This window comes from Paramormyrops kingsleyae, unplaced genomic scaffold (assembly GCF_048594095.1).
Source record: "Paramormyrops kingsleyae isolate MSU_618 unplaced genomic scaffold, PKINGS_0.4 ups151, whole genome shotgun sequence".
Taxonomy (NCBI): Eukaryota; Metazoa; Chordata; class Actinopteri; order Osteoglossiformes; family Mormyridae; genus Paramormyrops; species Paramormyrops kingsleyae.
Window position 1 is genome coordinate 22,105 of NW_027326089.1, and position 19,308 is coordinate 41,412.

Sequence of the window (19,308 nt, forward strand, 5' to 3'; positions counted from 1 at the left end):
TCTTCCATCTTGTATACATCAAAATCAAATTTAAGAACATGAATAAAGATGAGCAACCAGCTTATATGTCTACCACCAGCAGCACCCACCACCACTCCCCGCCCCGCCACCACCACCAGCAGCACCCACCACCACTCCCCGCCCCGCCACCACCACCAGCAGCACCCACCACCACTCCCCCCCCGCTACCACCACCAGCAGCACCCACCACCACTCCCCGCCCCGCCACCACCACCAGCAGCACCCACCACCACTCCCCGCCCCGCCACCACCACCAGCAGCACCCACCACCACTCCCCCCCCGCTACCACCACCAGCAGCACCCACCACCACTCCCCCCCCGCCACCACCAGCAGCAGCAGCACCCACCCCTAGCCCCCCCCCCCCATCACCACCAGCAGCACCCCCCCCCCCCCCCCCGCCACCAACAGCAGCAGCAGCACCCAGCCCCCAGCCCCCCCCCCGCCCCCCCTGGGAAACAGGCCAGCTTCTTTCTGTTATCTCTCTTCCATCTTGTATACATCAAAATCAAATTTAAGAACATGAATAAAGATGAGCAACCAGCTTATGTGTCTCTCACCACCACCAGCAGCACCCCCCCCCCCCGCCACCACCAGCAGCAGCAGCACCCAGCCCCCAGCCCCCCCCCCCGCCCCCCCTGGGAAACAGGCCAGCTTCTTTCTGTTATCTCTCTTCCATCTTGTATACATCAAAATCAAATTTAAGAACATGAATAAAGATGAGCAACCAGCTTATGTGTCTCTCACCACCACCAGCAGCACCCACCCCCAGCCCCCCCCCGCCACCACCACCAGCAGCACCCACCACCACTCCCCCCCGCCACCACCACCAGCACCCCCCCCCGCACCACTACCACCAGCAGCACCCACCCCCAGCCCCCCCCCGCCATCACCACCAGCAGCACCCACCACCACTCCCCGCCCCGCCACCACCACCAGCAGCACCCACCACCCCCCCCCCCTCGCCACCACCACCAGCAGCAGCACCCACCCCCAGCCCCCCCCCCCCATCACCACCAGCAGCACCCCCCCCCCCCCCGCCACCACCAGCAGCAGCAGCACCCAGCCCCCAGCCCCCCCCCGCCCCCCCTGGGAAACAGGCCAGCTTCTTTCTGTTATCTCTCTTCCATCTTGTATACATCAAAATCAAATTTAAGAACATGAATAAAGATGAGCAACCAGCTTATGTGTCTCTCACCACCACCAGCAGCACCCACCACCACTCCCCGCCCCGCCACCACCACCAGCAGCACCCACCACCACTCCCCGCCCCGCCACCACCACCAGCAGCACCCACCACCACTCCCCGCCCCGCCACCACCACCAGCAGCACCCACCACCACTCCCCGCCCCGCCACCACCACCAGCAGCACCCACCACCACTCCCCCCCCGCTACCACCACCAGCAGCACCCACCACCACTCCCCCCCCCGCCACCACCAGCAGCAGCAGCACCCACCCCCAGCCCCCATCCCCCCCCCCCCGCCACCAGCACCAGCACCCACCCCAAGCCCCCCGCCCCCCCAAGGGCCCCTAGGCAGTGGCCCCACTGGCCCGGTCCGTAATCCGTCCCTGATTGTCAGTCAGATCATCAGTGGCAGTGGGATCATGTGGAACGTCGGGTGCATTATGCAACGTTGTCCCTGTTTTTATATATATATATATATATATATACAAATGACCCACGCTGGACATGGCCAAACAGTACACAAAAGGTAAAAATGCAGCTAAGGGAAAATATAAATGTATATAAATCATACAAACCGAGATCGATATATATATATATATTTGAGTATATATATATATATATATACTCAAATTACCCACTACTGACATGGACTTTTTTATGGATATAACTGTTTTGTATATGTTTTTAATTGATTAGTGTGTTTTTGTTGTGATTTTGATAAATTAAATGGTCGCTCATTCGAATGTCTGCCCTATCAACTTTCGATGGTACTATAAGTGCCCACCATGGTGACCACGGGTAACGGGGAATCAGGGTTCGATTCCGGAGAGGGAGCCTGAGAAACGGCTACCACATCCAAGGAAGGCAGCAGGCGCGCAAATTACCCACTCCTGACACGGGGAGGTAGTGACGAAAAATAACCATACAGGACTCTTTCGAGGCCCTGTAATGAGAATGAGTACACTTTAAATCCTTTAACGAGGATCCATTGGAGGGCAAGTCTGGTGCCAGCAGCCGCGGTAATTCCAGCTCCAATAGCGTATATTAAAGTTGCTGCAGTTAAAAAGCTCGTAGTTGGATCTCGGGATCGGGCTGGTGGTCCGCCGCGAGGCGAGCTACCGCCTGTCCCGGCCCCTGCCGGTCGGCGCCCCCTCGATGCTCTTAACTGAGTGTCCCGCGGGGTCCGAAGCGTTTACTTTGAGAAAATCAGAGTGTTCAAAGCAGGCCCGGTCGCCTGAATGCTGCAGCTAGGAATAATGGAATAGGACTCCGGTTCTATTTCGTGGGTTTCCTGATCCGGGGCCATGATTAAGAGGGACGGCCGGGGGCATTCGTATTGCGCCGCTAGAGGTGAAATTCTTGGACCGGCGCAAGACGCACATGTATCAAAATCACAAATGTTATAAACATATATTAAATGACATCAGGAATTATATTTCACTGCTTGCAAGATTCACCATGTATGTTAATATATAATACCATGCATTACATGTTGTCAGGTGTTGTTTGAGACGTATTAATAAATGTCTTTTGTATTATAGATCCAGTCACCAGCCAAGACGGTCCAGTGAGGTGACAGATTACTCAGGCGTTAGACTGCGATGGCTGACAAACAGGGACGGATTATGGGCAATACGTTCGCGAGGGCCCCCCCCCCCCCCACCACCACCAGCAGCAGCAGCACCCGCCCCCCCCCCCCTCCGCCACCACCACCAGCAGTACCCCCCCCCCCACCCCGCCACCACCAGCAGCACCCACCCCCCCCCGCCACCACCAGCAGTACCCCCCCCCCCCACCCCGCCACCACCAGCAGCACCCACCCCCCCCCGCCACCACCACCAGCAGCACCGACCCCCACCGCCCCCCCGCCACCACCACCTGCAGCACCCAGCCCCGCCCCCCCACAGGCCCCCTGCACCCCAAGAGCCCCGGGTCCACTTACTCCTTGGACCTAAACAAGCTGTTCTGTCAGCTGGCCGAGATTTCTCCGGTGCAGATGCTGGTGAACCGACCGCCGACGGGGGACAGCCAAGACGGCCCGATGAGGTGGCAGATTTCTCAAGCGTAGACTGTGACGGCTGACAAGGAGTACGGTAGAGAATTAGTCCGCTCTGTGTGATTATCATTTTATGTTTATCTGTTTTATGTTAAATAGATGTGCAATAAAATTACAGTTTTCTATTAAAAAGCCAGTATACTCGTTTTTGGATATTGTTTAATGCCTTGTAATATCTTTGAATCCTTTGAATCACTTTGCCTTTCCAACAGTTTGCGGCCTGTGGCGGTCATAAACGTGCAATAATATTCCTAGAGACATGGGGCCACACACAATTACTTGTGGTCATGAATTAAAATACTTTCAGCTGTACTGAAGAAGACTGACCACTGTTACACATTATTAAAGATCTTTATTTCTATTTTATCTTATTTATCTCTTTTGTTTGAGCAATGTATCAAAATGTGAAAAAAAATATATAAAAAAATAATGATGTGTCCAACCAGGCTACTTACGAATTATAATAAAATCATATGCATAGATGCAGGGACCTCAACTTTGTAAGGGCCACTCTCCCATTTTGGAGACATGTCTGAAAAATTTATAAATTGCAAGCCTGTCCTGACCCTGGAGAACAGGCCACGCATGCATTTAATTGCCTCAGGTTAATATGCATTGGACTAGGAAGGCTATAAGGAGCTAAGCAGATCATCTCCTGAGATTCGCGGGTCCCTTTGGTCCCCCAGAATAAGCCACACGGGACATTTATACATAAAATTAAAGCGTCCCTGGCTGCACTTGAGTTAGAGCAATGTATCAAAATATTAAGAGCATTACAGAGTCAGCCTGCTCCTGCCAGGGCTGTTGTTTCATTGATGGCTGTTTCACACCTCTGCGGGCCACAGAAAAACTCCCGGCAGGCTGGGAAAGGGCTTTTGTTTCATTGATGGCTGTTTCACACCTCTGCGGGCCACAGAATCAGTCCCCGGCAGACTGGGAAAGGCAGATCACATATGCACTTCTCATTCATTTGGCATAATCAGAATATTTTCCTCCTCAAGGAGTCATGGTTCCATTTCATAGTGTACTTAGATATTAGAAATAATACACAGCAGAATGGTACAGGTGTAAGGTAAATGTCAATTAAATCAGTGGATATAGCCTTAATAAACAGGTCTGATTGGCAGGAAACTGTCAGGAAAAATAAAAGTTACTGAAATAAATAAAACTGAACACCTACATTATTTTTGGAGAATAAAATATATAATCATTGATGGCTGTTTCACACCGCTTCGGGCCACAGAAACAGTCCCCAGCAGACATACTCCAGTCATTTTAAATATCATGTTATTTTAGAAATACATCACCTGAAGTCCTGTGCCTTGTACTATGTGATCCTGCGCATGCATCATAGCATTTGTCATATCCAGTCCAGGTCCAGTCCCTCGTCAGCAAAGGATCTCTTCTTGACCCCATAGTCAAATCGAAGCTCCTCGTCCACGGCAATGTCCCTCGATGCCAGGAAGAAATTCAGGGAAATTCAGGGAAATTATTCATCAAATTAAAGCTCTAAATTTCTAGCCCAAAACCATCCTGATTGCTCCAGAAGTTTTGGGGAAAAATGAGGAAATATTAGGTCAATTTTGCTGGTTCCAGCTATACTGCCCCTTAATATCTGTCTAGTATATTCAGACCTATCCTAAGCCCTGAGAGCTGGAAATTCAGGGAAATTATACATCAAATTAAAGCTCTAAATTTCTACTTTCTGATGAGCCCAAAACCACCCTGATTGCTCCAGTAGTTTTGGGGAAAAATGAGGAAATATTAGGTCAATTTTGCTTGCTCCAGCTATACTGCCCCTTAATATCTGTCTAGTAGATTCAGACCTATCCTAAGCCCTGAGAGCTGGAAATTCAGGGAACTTATGCATCAAATTAAAGCTCTAAATTTCTAGTTTCTACTGAGCCCAAAAACATCCTGATTGCTCCAGTAGTTTTGGAGAAAAATTAGGAAATATTAGGTCAATTTTGCTGGTATTACTGATTTTGACCTTATTTATTTATGGATAAATTAAAAAATAACTGAAAGTAACTAATAAGCAGAAGAAAATAAAAATGAAACGGGAAAAGGCCACAAAGCAGACTATATATGAAATTAAAGCTCAGTATTTGTGTTTTATAATGAGTCCAGTCACATCCGTATTACAGCAGGGGATGGTTTGTTATTTATTTATTTAAAAGCTTCAGTATATTAGGGCCACCTTTCAGGTTTCAGCAATACTGCTTATGCAGACATTCATGTAATCCCAGTTTCACAAACCCGCAGGGATTTCTCCATCAGTCATGTCCCAAGTCTGCTTTTCTCCATATGCGGTGTACGAAGTCTGCTGAATAACTTTGGATGACCTCAACCAGCTGCACCAAAAGTGAGCTAATCATCATGATTCAGTCCCCCTATAATATGTTCTAGATACATGTTTCTCCAGTAGTTTTGGAGAAAAATGAGGAAATATTAGGTCATTTTTGCTGGTTCCAGCTGCCCCATAATATCTGTCATCACCTGAAGTCCTGTGCCTTGTACTACGTGACCCTGCGCATGCATCATAGCATTTGTCATATCCAGTCCAGGTCCAGTCCCTCGCCAGCAAAGGATCTCTTCTTGACCCCGTAGTCAAATCGAAGCTCCTCGTCCATGGCAATGTCCCTCGATGCCAGGAAGAGCAGGATGTCCCAGTCGTCCAAAGAGTAAAGCCTTGGCCGGAGGTTTGCCCGCTTACCCGAGTGACCAATCAGCCTCCCAAATGTATCTCTGCCCGGATGGCACTGACATCGCTCATCACGGGCATCGATACATTTGGCCAGCCCCTTCGTGTCCTGATAAAAGAACACAAGTCCACTCTGTCCTTCCGTGGTGTGACTGAGGATGCAAAGACCCTCCTGCCGCGTGACTTGCCTGCCATGGTAGTCACAGACTACCTCACCAGCGACAAACTTCCTTCTTGTCTTCACACTTCTGCCCTTTTCTTCAGTCTCCACAATGGTCAGTCCCTTCCACTTCTGACTTCTGACAAGCTTCCTGATCACTCTGCAGTCCATCGCCGTGTCCACCGAACCAGGAGGCTTCCACTGCTTCAGCAGCAGCTGAACATCTGGGTGGTTGACAGTCCACCCCTGCTTCTCCATCCAGGCATGGACCTTGCTTTCCTTTGGCAGACGTCGACCGAAGTGCTCTGTGAAGAAAGCCAAATTATTAGTCAACATGCATTAGTCTAGATGCATCTAGATGCTTGAAATAAGTTATAGAAACTTTACTCACCTATGACATGCTGCATCCGAAGCGCCTTCTGCTCAGTGCGCCAGCGGTCATAGCACGGACGTTCTTGGGTAATCCCCACGAGGTCAGTGCGTGCCGACTTCCCTGGGCAGGTTCCATCGATGGTCACTGGAAATGACCTCATGAATAGGTCATAGGCAGCCACCTCGTCCATCTTTGGAAATCTGGAACCTGAGGTCTGAGCTGCTCGCTCATCCGGACTAGAACTAAAACAAAGAAAGAAATTTAATAACATAAGTATGTAGACGGAATTAGTAATTGTTAATCCATCAAGATTGTTCAGAAAGTTACAAGAAAGGACTTTACTTACTCAGATTCACCAGCAATGTGTCCAAGAAGCATGCGGGCCCGGATCACATTTTTGGACTCCCTCATCCGGTAATGTCTCTCTGCCGTGGACATGCTATGAGAGAGGTAGTCCGCCACCAAGGACTTGTCCATATCTGACATATCCTTGGTGGCAGTCTCAAATGCCCGTCTGGCCATCTGACTTGTGATGTTCGGGAGGTTGTACCTGCAACAAAACATATCAGATGTTGACATATCACCTTTCACCACAAGAATGTAAGAAAACTTTTGCAAACAAAGCTGTATGTAAACTGTCCTTACTTCTCATGCAGGTGACGCAGGTCATTTGAGCAGTTGTAAATGCTGTTGCCAGAGGAAGAGATGAAAAACTTGTCTTCACTACTAAGGTCACTCTGTCTTCCAATCAACATGGCAGGTCGGACCTCAGTATAATACAAGTCGAACCACTGTAAATAAAATAGCAAGTAAGTAAACAAACAACCAAATAAAATTACAATTTCAATCACGTTTAAAATTCCCCGAGCTTAGGATAAATTGAAAGCAGTTACTATCTTACCATCTCCTCCTCCTGCGACAATGCAAAGACCGCCACCTGCGTGGCTGCAGTCTTGTGCTTGGTCACCCCAACCACAACGTGTCCACCGTAGGCTGCGTCACGTGTCCGTCTCACCCATTCATTCACCTACAAAAAACAGAATCAAATAAGGGACAAGATGTTTGAGATAAAAGCATGAAAATAAAATTTAAAATCAACTCTGCTGCCATAAGGATTGGCTCTTGTGCTAGAAAGTATACTTACGGTCATATTCTCCACCACCCCAGGACGCTGCTGATGCTTCAGGACCAAAACAGCCTCCAAGAAGTACAATATCAACTGTCTTTCTTGTCTGGAGAGATCGCAGCCAGGAATGGCCTCCGGTCCTGTCACCTTGCCGATGATCCTGAGGAAGTCGGGCTTGGCAGCATCAAGGACAGCTAGGCACTGCCTTGGTGTCACACAGCCCCGGGTCAGGATTTCAAATCTGATGAAAGAACGGGAGAGGTTAGGACATAATTCAACAATATACATGGATACATTGACACAATAAGCAGTAGAGAAGAAAGTGCTAACCTCTTCTTTGTGGTTTCCCTGCTGACTTGTTTGGAAAAGCCAGCTTGCACTGTCGAAAGAAACTGTATGAAATTCACACAGTGTCTGTGCAGCTCCTCGTCCTGAAAGCACAGGTCGGTCCCTCCCGTATGAAACTTCAGGAACCTGTTTAAAAAGAATAACAAATTCAGTGAGTTGAAGTGAGTTGAAATTTGATGCATGCATATTTTTTTTATCAATTGCTGTGAACCACCACTGACCTTTTGATGCTCTTTAAGTAATTCTGATGTGTCTGCTTCGACAGGCCCGCTGCAGACAGTTCAGAGAAGAACTTCCGAGTATCTTCGTGCTTCTTCACAAATTCCAAGCTGGGCTTGGATGGGTTTATGAAATACATAAACCGTGCGATGTTCTCCACCTGGAATTGTTATATGGTATTGTTATAAGCCAAGAGAAATAATATATGACAACTCACACAATGCACATGTGTATATAAATGAATGCATCATTATTCTCCTCACCTCCTGTTTGAAATTTTCGTTTGCCAAATCATTTTCCAAATAATTGGCAAATGTCTTAAGCAGATGATGGTCCAACGAGTGTTTCTTGTAGAGACCTTTCTTCTCCATGTTCTGCCTCACCGTGGACATCTTTACCTTCACAGAGGGGCTGAATTGAAGGGCAGCAAGAGACGATCAGAATGAGCAAGTTTGTTTCGTACACACTAGATACAGTTATATGTATGTACCTCTATCATATCAGAAACATCAATTTGTACAATTTATATTGTCAGTTGTTATTTAAAAGCAGGCCCTTACCACTGGTATAGATCTCCCTCAGAACTGGTCACAGGCTCCGGATCACTTGCTGTAGATGATCCAGCTGTTGAGGGAACAGCAGGTTCTTCCACAGCCGGTGCCGCCACAGCAGGGGGAATGTTCAGCACAGAATTCCCTCTATCCTGTAGCTCCTGGACCATCCTATTCACCCTGTGAAACAAAATGATTTACTTAATTGGAATAAATGTAACAAATTTTATCGATGATAATTAAGTAATTGTGAAGTCAAAGGAATAAAATGAAAATGAAGTGAAGCACATACCTGCTGATGGGATCAGCGTCCCCCAAGAGTGCCTTGAGGAAGTCGTACTCCCACACCCGGCCGTGTCGCAGCAACTTCATCGCCTCCATCTTTGCTGCTTCCACAACCGCCGCAATCTCCTGCTCCGATGCCTTCTGCATGCACACTCTCCTCAGGTGGACGGGGAGACTGAAGTGGGTCTTCTTGCAGAAAGGGCACAGGAGGAAGTGCCTCTTGACAGGTAGACTACGACAAAGAGATTAGGGTTATTAAAACTTTTTTTCCCAATGGGTAATAACCAGATAAACAGATTTTGCATAGCAGTCATCCAATATTACACAAAATTACATCATCAGACCAAAGTGTACTTACGCAGAAGAAGCCATGTCTCTGTCTTTGGAGTTCTCAAAGTGAAATGCAAAAAGATTCAGTCACTGGCCTTGTACAGACAAGATACAGTTGTGAAGCCTGTGTCTTGGGGTCAGACTATTTAAGCATGTACCAACCAGTGACATCACCAAAATCAGATTAATTCCCCAGCTAACCCCTCCCATATCAGTATGAATTAAAACAGTACTTCAAACTGAAGACTTGTTTCTAATCATTGACATATAGACAGAAAAACTGAAATCTATTGTGTCTCTATTTGCATTTCGATAGCCCCAGCTAATCCCAACTAAAAACATATAATAGGTGTAAAGTGATTGAGGCAGAGAGCAATCAATACAGGAGGTGCAACTGCTCAACCACTTCACACCCAGCAACACAAGGGGTCTGTTTGGGGATATTATACTTTTTACATAGAAGGAATGCTCAGTTTAATTTATTGTTGAACAGACCAACCACAGAGAAACCAAGTTTAAATTTTTAAAAGGGCATAGGAGAAAAGGAGTAATGTGCATATACTTTAGAACTTTATTTTATTTTTATCAAGAAATGAGGATAGCCCCACTATTATAAGAGCAATATATCAAAAAATTAGATACATTAAAGACTGAGTCTGCTGCTAGTAGTAATCACTGTATGTCAGTTTGCCCTTGTCAGTACGAATAGATCAACGTGAAATTCGTAGAACACACAGGGTTTTCAGATGCTGGTGCTTTAAGACCGGCTTGCGACCGCGTGTGTGCATTTGAGCGAGGCGTCTGGTGTGGGGGGCGCAGTTTGGGCTGTAATTTCAGGGTAAAGACGGGGAAATCTAAATAGGGTCATATGGGGAAGTTGCTCAGAATCGCTGTACCTTTCGCAGGGTATGTCGGGTGTTGAAAAAAAGTATAAAATAGTGATTTACCGCTGCTATCCGAACCACCACAGAGGACCCTGGATGGGATCGCACGCTGCCACGAGGAGCCCGGCCAGCCCGGAGGGGATATTTATTTATTTATGGATTAAAAAATAACTGAAAGTAACTAATTAGCAGAAGGAAAAAAAATGAAACGGGGAAAGGCCACACAGGCAGACTATATATGAAATTAAAGCTCAGTATTTGTGTTTTATAATGAGTCCAGTCACATCCGTATTACAGCATGGGATAGTTTGTTATTTATTTATTTAAAAGCTTCAGTATATTAGGGCCACATTTCCCAGGGGAAAGACCACAGAGGCAGATTAAATATGAAATTAAAAGTAATTCTTACCAAATACAACACAATATACCAATTTCACAAACCCGCAGGGATTTCTCCATCGGTCATGTCTCAAGTCTGTAACACACAGGGTTTTCAGATGCTGGTGCTTTAAGGCCGGCTCGCTGCAGAAAGTGAGCGAGCGCGTGTGTGCATTAGAGCGAGGCGTCTGGTGTGGGGGGCGCAGTTTGGGCTGTAATTTCAGGGTAAAGACGGGGAAATCTAAATTGGATCATAATGGGGAAGTTGCTCAGAATCGCTGTACCTTTCGCAGGGTATGTCGCGTGTTGCGGTTGGCGGAAGCACGGCGGAGTAACGGCGTTTGGAACCACAGATGATTTATATTACATTATTAAAGTATAGGATTTGTGGTCCACAAAGAGCCCAAACACATGTTTGTTGGCCCAGTAGCTTTAGAGCAAATATTAGGAGCATTATAGACTGAGCGTGTCCTCCTGCTGCTGCTTGGGCTTTTCTTTCTTTGATGACTTTTTAATACATGTCTGTGATGCACACATGCCTAAAATTTATAAACATGAATTTAATTATCTTACATTTAACTTTTTTTCTCTTTTGAAATCATGTTAGAGACAAATTGTCTCTCTCAAGTTTGCTGGAACGGTGGGGGGCAGAAGTGGGCGGGGCTATGGCGGTGGGTAGGATCAGATGAGTATATTATAGGCAGACCTCCAGAGGTACAGTCACTCTTCTGCTTTGACACGAGAGCGTCGACTTGCATTGAAGACTTTCCCTGTTTTTGACAGACTTCTTGCTTGAAGAATGGCTTCCACAGTGTAAGTTATGATCAATATCTCAATTTATTTGAATCTTTTCTCGATAAAATGGGATTCTATCACTTAATTCTTTTATTTTGTGTAAATGGAAAATGCCTATGGTAACTTCATTTTAGATTAATCATATAATACTTTTTTTTAAAAATTATTTGCAGCGTTTGCAAAGGGTTTTTGGATTATTTCAGCAATAGGTTAATATTATATACCGTGCCATGTTCTAAGTATCCAGCCCGGAGGGGTTATTTATTTATTTATGGATAAATTAAAAAATAACTGAAAGTAACTAATAAGCAGAAGAAAAAAAAATGAAACGGGGAAAGGCCACACAGGCAGACTATATATGAAATTAAAGCTCAGTATTTGTGTTTTATAATGAGTCCAGTCACATCCGTATTACACCGGGGGATTGTTTGTTAGTTATTTATTTAAAAGCTTCAGTATATTAGGGCCACCTTTCAGGTTTCAGCAATTATGCAGACATTCATGTAATCCCAATTTCACAAACCCGCAGCGATTTCAGTCATGTTCCAAGTCTGTAACACACAGGGTTTTCAGATGCTGGTGCTTTAAGGCCGGCTCGCTGCAGAAAGTGAGCGAGCGCGTGTGTGCATTAGAGCGAGGCGTCTGGTGTGGGGGGCGCAGTTTGGGCTGTAATTTCAGGGTAAAGACGGGGAAATCTAAATAGGATCATAATGGGGAAGTTGCTCAGAATCGCTGTACCTTTCGCAGGGTATGTCGCGTGTTGCGGTTGGCATTTAATTATCTTATATTTAACTTTATTTCTCTTTTGAAATCATGTTAGAGACAAATTGTCTCTCTCAAGTTTGCTGGAACGGTGGGGGGCAGAAGTGGGCGGGGCTATGGCGGTGGGTAGGATCAGATGAGTATATTATAGGCAGACCTCCAGAGGTACAGTCACTCTTCTGCTTTGACACGAGAGCGTCGACTTGCATTGAAGACTTTCCCTGTTTTTGACAGACTTCTTGCTTGAAGAATGGCTTCCACAGTGTAAGTTATGATCAATATCTCAATTTATTTGAATCTTTTCTCGATAAAATGGGATTCTATCACTTAATTCTTTTATTTTGTGTAAATGGAAAATGCCTATGGTAACTTCATTTTAGATTAATCATATAATACTTTTTTTTAAAAATTATTTGCAGCGTTTGCAAAGGGTTTTTGGATTATTTCAGCAATAGGTTAATATTATATACCGTGCCATGTTCTAAGTATCCAGCCCGGAGGGGTTATTTATTTATTTATGGATAAATTAAAAAATAACTGAAAGTAACTAATAAGCAGAAGAAAAAAAAATGAAACGGGGAAAGGCCACACAGGCAGACTATATATGAAATTAAAGCTCAGTATTTGTGTTTTATAATGAGTCCAGTCACATCCGTATTACACCGGGGGATTGTTTGTTAGTTATTTATTTAAAAGCTTCAGTATATTAGGGCCACCTTTCAGGTTTCAGCAATTATGCAGACATTCATGTAATCCCAATTTCACAAACCCGCAGCGATTTCAGTCATGTTCCAAGTCTGTAACACACAGGGTTTTCAGATGCTGGTGCTTTAAGGCCGGCTCGCTGCAGAAAGTGAGCGAGCGCGTGTGTGCATTAGAGCGAGGCGTCTGGTGTGGGGGGCGCAGTTTGGGCTGTAATTTCAGGGTAAAGACGGGGAATACTGCTTATGCAGACATTCATGTAATCCCAATTTCACAAACCCGCAGGGATTTCAGTCATGTCGCAAGTCTGCTAACCCACAGGGTTACAATATTACAATAATGCAACTACTTTTAATCCAACTATTTAGTTACAAATTACTCAGCCTGAGAGTCATCGGCATTAGAATTAATATGCAAATGTCATTTACCAAGGCATTGAGCACTGAACAATGGAGATGATTACAGGAATTCAAATGAGAGTAACTATTAAGCAGAGAAAAACAAGCAACAGGGGAAAGACCGCAGAGGCAGATTATATATGAAATTAAAAGTAATTCTTACCAAATACAACACAATATACCAATTTCACAAACCCGCAGGGATTTCTCCATCGGTCATGTCTCAAGTCTGTAACACACAGGGTTTTCAGATGCTGGTGCTTTAAGGCCGGCTCGCTGCAGAAAGTGAGCGAGCGCGTGTGTGCATTAGAGCGAGGCGTCTGGTGTGGGGGGCGCAGTTTGGGCTGTAATTTCAGGGTAAAGACGGGGAAATCTAAATTGGATCATAATGGGGAAGTTGCTCAGAATCGCTGTACCTTTCGCAGGGTATGTCGCGTGTTGCGGTTGGCGGAAGCACGGCGGAGTAACGGCGTTTGGAACCACAGATGATTTATATTACATTATTAAAGTATAGGATTTGTGGTCCACAAAGAGCCCAAACACATGTTTGTTGGCCCAGTAGCTTTAGAGCAAATATTAGGAGCATTATAGACTGAGCGTGTCCTCCTGCTGCTGCTTGGGCTTTTCTTTCTTTGATGACTTTTTAATACATGTCTGTGATGCACACATGCCTAAAATTTATAAACATGAATTTAATTATCTTACATTTAACTTTTTTTCTCTTTTGAAATCATGTTAGAGACAAATTGTCTCTCTCAAGTTTGCTGGAACGGTGGGGGGCAGAAGTGGGCGGGGCTATGGCGGTGGGTAGGATCAGATGAGTATATTATAGGCAGACCTCCAGAGGTACAGTCACTCTTCTGCTTTGACACGAGAGCGTCGACTTGCATTGAAGACTTTCCCTGTTTTTGACAGACTTCTTGCTTGAAGAATGGCTTCCACAGTGTAAGTTATGATCAATATCTCAATTTATTTGAATCTTTTCTCGATAAAATGGGATTCTATCACTTAATTCTTTTATTTTGTGTAAATGGAAAATGCCTATGGTAACTTCATTTTAGATTAATCATATAATACTTTTTTTTAAAAATTATTTGCAGCGTTTGCAAAGGGTTTTTGGATTATTTCAGCAATAGGTTAATATTATATACCGTGCCATGTTCTAAGTATCCAGCCCGGAGGGGTTATTTATTTATTTATGGATAAATTAAAAAATAACTGAAAGTAACTAATAAGCAGAAGAAAAAAAAATGAAACGGGGAAAGGCCACACAGGCAGACTATATATGAAATTAAAGCTCAGTATTTGTGTTTTATAATGAGTCCAGTCACATCCGTATTACACCGGGGGATTGTTTGTTAGTTATTTATTTAAAAGCTTCAGTATATTAGGGTTAGGGTTAGGGTTAGGGTTAGGGTTAGGGTTAGGGTTAGGGTTAGGGTTAGGGATAGGAGATGGGGTTAGGAACCCCAGGGCCTGTGACCCCAGCGTCCCAGGGCCACAGGCATGCACTGGCCAATTCGCATCCATCTATCATCCACCCGCTTGCATGTCCACCATGCATCCCCAACTGGGGCTTTGTTTAATTAAAGTTCTTTTTGTTTCCTTTGTTTTTCAGGAAGAGATGACAACGACGAGACGACGAGAAGAAGGAGCTCCAGACCCCAAACAGGCATCCCGGAGGACCACACAGGAGCAGCGATGGCGACACAGGTAAGTATTTGCCCTTATATATTCCTTTATTAAGGCTTAAAACTAATTTGCCCTGCATTTTTCCTTCATAGGGACTTTCTACTAAGGCACCCCCTCAGACCTAACATTCCGATGGTTCACAGCGTGGCCCCCCATAACCAACGCCGGACCGAAAATGGCACCCCCAAGGTCTGGCTTCTGCCCTCTATCAGGCATGCAAACCCCCTGTGTTAACCAATCACTAACCCCCGGGGCCCCCCGGAGACACCTCCCGGTGCCCAGGACCCCCCCAAAAAGTCAATCCGCCGCCATCCTGGCCGGATTTAATAATAATCAAATTGATTCCTCCACTACTGTGTTCCACATCCTTCCTCTATGGAGGCTTAGCAGAAATGAGGGAGACACAGTGTGGGATTTTCTTTTTATAGGGCGGTTAATTAACCTTATATATTTTTTTGGTTTAGGGACCCCGGCTGTTTTGCCTTAAGGTCAGGATTTGGTAATTAGGGTTAGGGACCCCGGCAGATAGGCCTTAGGGTTGGGAGGGTTATTAGGGTTAGGGACCTAGGCCGATTGGCCTTAGGGGTGGGGGATAGGTTAGGATTAGGGCTAGGGCAGGGTTTAGGCCTAATTAGGCATAAGAGCCATATCGATTGTGGTAACCATGATCTGCAAGTTCTGGGATTAGATCAGGTCCCAATGCGCATTTCGGGCTGCCACGCCCTCATCAGGGAACCGGCGAAAAAATTGGTAGGCCCACTGGGCTTCTAAATCAATGGCGACATGAAGAAGGTGGATGCGATGGACCCGAATGGCACGGGCTGGTTAGGGATAGGAGATGGGGTTAGGAACCCCAGGGCCTGTGACCCCAGCGTCCCAGGGCCACAGGCATGCACTGGCCAATTCGCATCCATCTATCATCCACCCGCTTGCATGTCCACCATGCATCCCCAACTGGGGCTTTGTTTAATTAAAGTTCTTTTTGTTTCCTTTGTTTTTCAGGAAGAGATGACAACGACGAGACGACGAGAAGAAGGAGCTCCAGACCCCAAACAGGCATCCCGGAGGACCACACAGGAGCAGCGATGGCGACACAGGTAAGTATTTGCCCTTATATATTCCTTTATTAAGGCTTAAAACTAATTTGCCCTGCATTTTTCCTTCATAGGGACTTTCTACTAAGGCACCCCCTCAGACCTAACATTCCGATGGTTCACAGCGTGGCCCCCCATAACCAACGCCGGACCGAAAATGGCACCCCCAAGGTCTGGCTTCTGCCCTCTATCAGGCATGCAAACCCCCTGTGTTAACCAATCACTAACCCCCGGGGCCCCCCGGAGACACCTCCCGGTGCCCAGGACCCCCCCAAAAAGTCAATCCGCCGCCATCCTGGCCGGATTTAATAATAATCAAATTGATTCCTCCACTACTGTGTTCCACATCCTTCCTCTATGGAGGCTTAGCAGAAATGAGGGAGACACAGTGTGGGATTTTCTTTTTATAGGGCGGTTAATTAACCTTATATATTTTTTTGGTTTAGGGACCCCGGCTGTTTTGCCTTAAGGTCAGGATTTGGTAATTAGGGTTAGGGACCCCGGCAGATAGGCCTTAGGGTTGGGAGGGTTATTAGGGTTAGGGACCTAGGCCGATTGGCCTTAGGGGTGGGGGATAGGTTAGGATTAGGGCTAGGGCAGGGTTTAGGCCTAATTAGGCATAAGAGCCATATCGATTGTGGTAACCATGATCTGCAAGTTCTGGGATTAGATCAGGTCCCAATGCGCATTTCGGGCTGCCACGCCCTCATCAGGGAACCGGCGAAAAAATTGGTAGGCCCACTGGGCTTCTAAATCAATGGCGACATGAAGAAGGTGGATGCGATGGACCCGAATGGCACGGGCTGGTTAGGGATAGGAGATGGGGTTAGGAACCCCAGGGCCTGTGACCCCAGCGTCCCAGGGCCACAGGCATGCACTGGCCAATTCGCATCCATCTATCATCCACCCGCTTGCATGTCCACCATGCATCCCCAACTGGGGCTTTGTTTAATTAAAGTTCTTTTTGTTTCCTTTGTTTTTCAGGAAGAGATGACAACGACGAGACGACGAGAAGAAGGAGCTCCAGACCCCAAACAGGCATCCCGGAGGACCACACAGGAGCAGCGATGGCGACACAGGTAAGTATTTGCCCTTATATATTCCTTTATTAAGGCTTAAAACTAATTTGCCCTGCATTTTTCCTTCATAGGGACTTTCTACTAAGGCACCCCCTCAGACCTAACATTCCGATGGTTCACAGCGTGGCCCCCCATAACCAACGCCGGACCGAAAATGGCACCCCCAAGGTCTGGCTTCTGCCCTCTATCAGGCATGCAAACCCCCTGTGTTAACCAATCACTAACCCCCGGGGCCCCCCGGAGACACCTCCCGGTGCCCAGGACCCCCCCAAAAAGTCAATCCGCCGCCATCCTGGCCGGATTTAATAATAATCAAATTGATTCCTCCACTACTGTGTTCCACATCCTTCCTCTATGGAGGCTTAGCAGAAATGAGGGAGACACAGTGTGGGATTTTCTTTTTATAGGGCGGTTAATTAACCTTATATATTTTTTTGGTTTAGGGACCCCGGCTGTTTTGCCTTAAGGTCAGGATTTGGTAATTAGGGTTAGGGACCCCGGCAGATAGGCCTTAGGGTTGGGAGGGTTATTAGGGTTAGGGACCTAGGCCGATTGGCCTTAGGGGTGGGGGATAGGTTAGGATTAGGGCTAGGGCAGGGTTTAGGCCTAATTAGGCATAAGAGCCATATCGATTGTGGTAACCATGATCTGCAAGTTCTGGGATTAGATCAGGTCCCAATGCGCATTTCGGGCTGCCACGCCCTCATCAGGGAACCGGCGAAAAAATTGGTAGGCCCACTGGGCTTCTAAATCAATGGCGACATGAAGAAGGTGGATGCGATGGACCCGAATGGCACGGGCTGGTTAGGGATAGGAGATGGGGTTAGGAACCCCAGGGCCTGTGACCCCAGCGTCCCAGGGCCACAGGCATGCACTGGCCAATTCGCATCCATCTATCATCCACCCGCTTGCATGTCCACCATGCATCCCCAACTGGGGCTTTGTTTAATTAAAGTTCTTTTTGTTTCCTTTGTTTTTCAGGAAGAGATGACAACGACGAGACGACGAGAAGAAGGAGCTCCAGACCCCAAACAGGCATCCCGGAGGACCACACAGGAGCAGCGATGGCGACACAGGTAAGTATTTGCCCTTATATATTCCTTTATTAAGGCTTAAAACTAATTTGCCCTGCATTTTTCCTTCATAGGGACTTTCTACTAAGGCACCCCCTCAGACCTAACATTCCGATGGTTCACAGCGTGGCCCCCCATAACCAACGCCGGACCGAAAATGGCACCCCCAAGGTCTGGCTTCTGCCCTCTATCAGGCATGCAAACCCCCTGTGTTAACCAATCACTAACCCCCGGGGCCCCCCGGAGACACCTCCCGGTGCCCAGGACCCCCCCAAAAAGTCAATCCGCCGCCATCCTGGCCGGATTTAATAATAATCAAATTGATTCCTCCACTACTGTGTTCCACATCCTTCCTCTATGGAGGCTTAGCAGAAATGAGGGAGACACAGTGTGGGATTTTCTTTTTATAGGGCGGTTAATTAACCTTATATATTTTTTTGGTTTAGGGACCCCGGCTGTTTTGCCTTAAGGTCAGGATTTGGTAATTAGGGTTAGGGACCCCGGCAGATAGGCCTTAGGGTTGGGAGGGTTATTAGGGTTAGGGACCTAGGCCGATTGGCCTTAGGGGTGGGGGATAGGTTAGGATTAGGGCTAGGGCAGGGTTTAGGCCTAATTAGGCATAAGAGCCATATCGATTGTGGTAACCATGATCTGCAAGTTCTGGGATTAGATCAGGTCCCAATGCGCATTTCGGGCTGCCACGCCCTCATCAGGGAACCGGCGAAAAAATTGGTAGGCCCACTGGGCTTCTAAATCAATGGCGACATGAAGAAGGTGGATGCGATGGACCCGAATGGCACGGGCTGGTTAGGGATAGGAGATGGGGTTAGGAACCCCAGGGCCTGTGACCCCAGCGTCCCAGGGCCACAGGCATGCACTGGCCAATTCGCATCCATCTATCATCCACCCGCTTGCATGTCCACCATGCATCCCCAACTGGGGCTTTGTTTAATTAAAGTTCTTTTTGTTTCCTTTGTTTTTCAGGAAGAGATGACAACGACGAGACGACGAGAAGAAGGAGCTCCAGACCCCAAACAGGCATCCCGGAGGACCACACAGGAGCAGCGATGGCGACACAGGTAAGTATTTG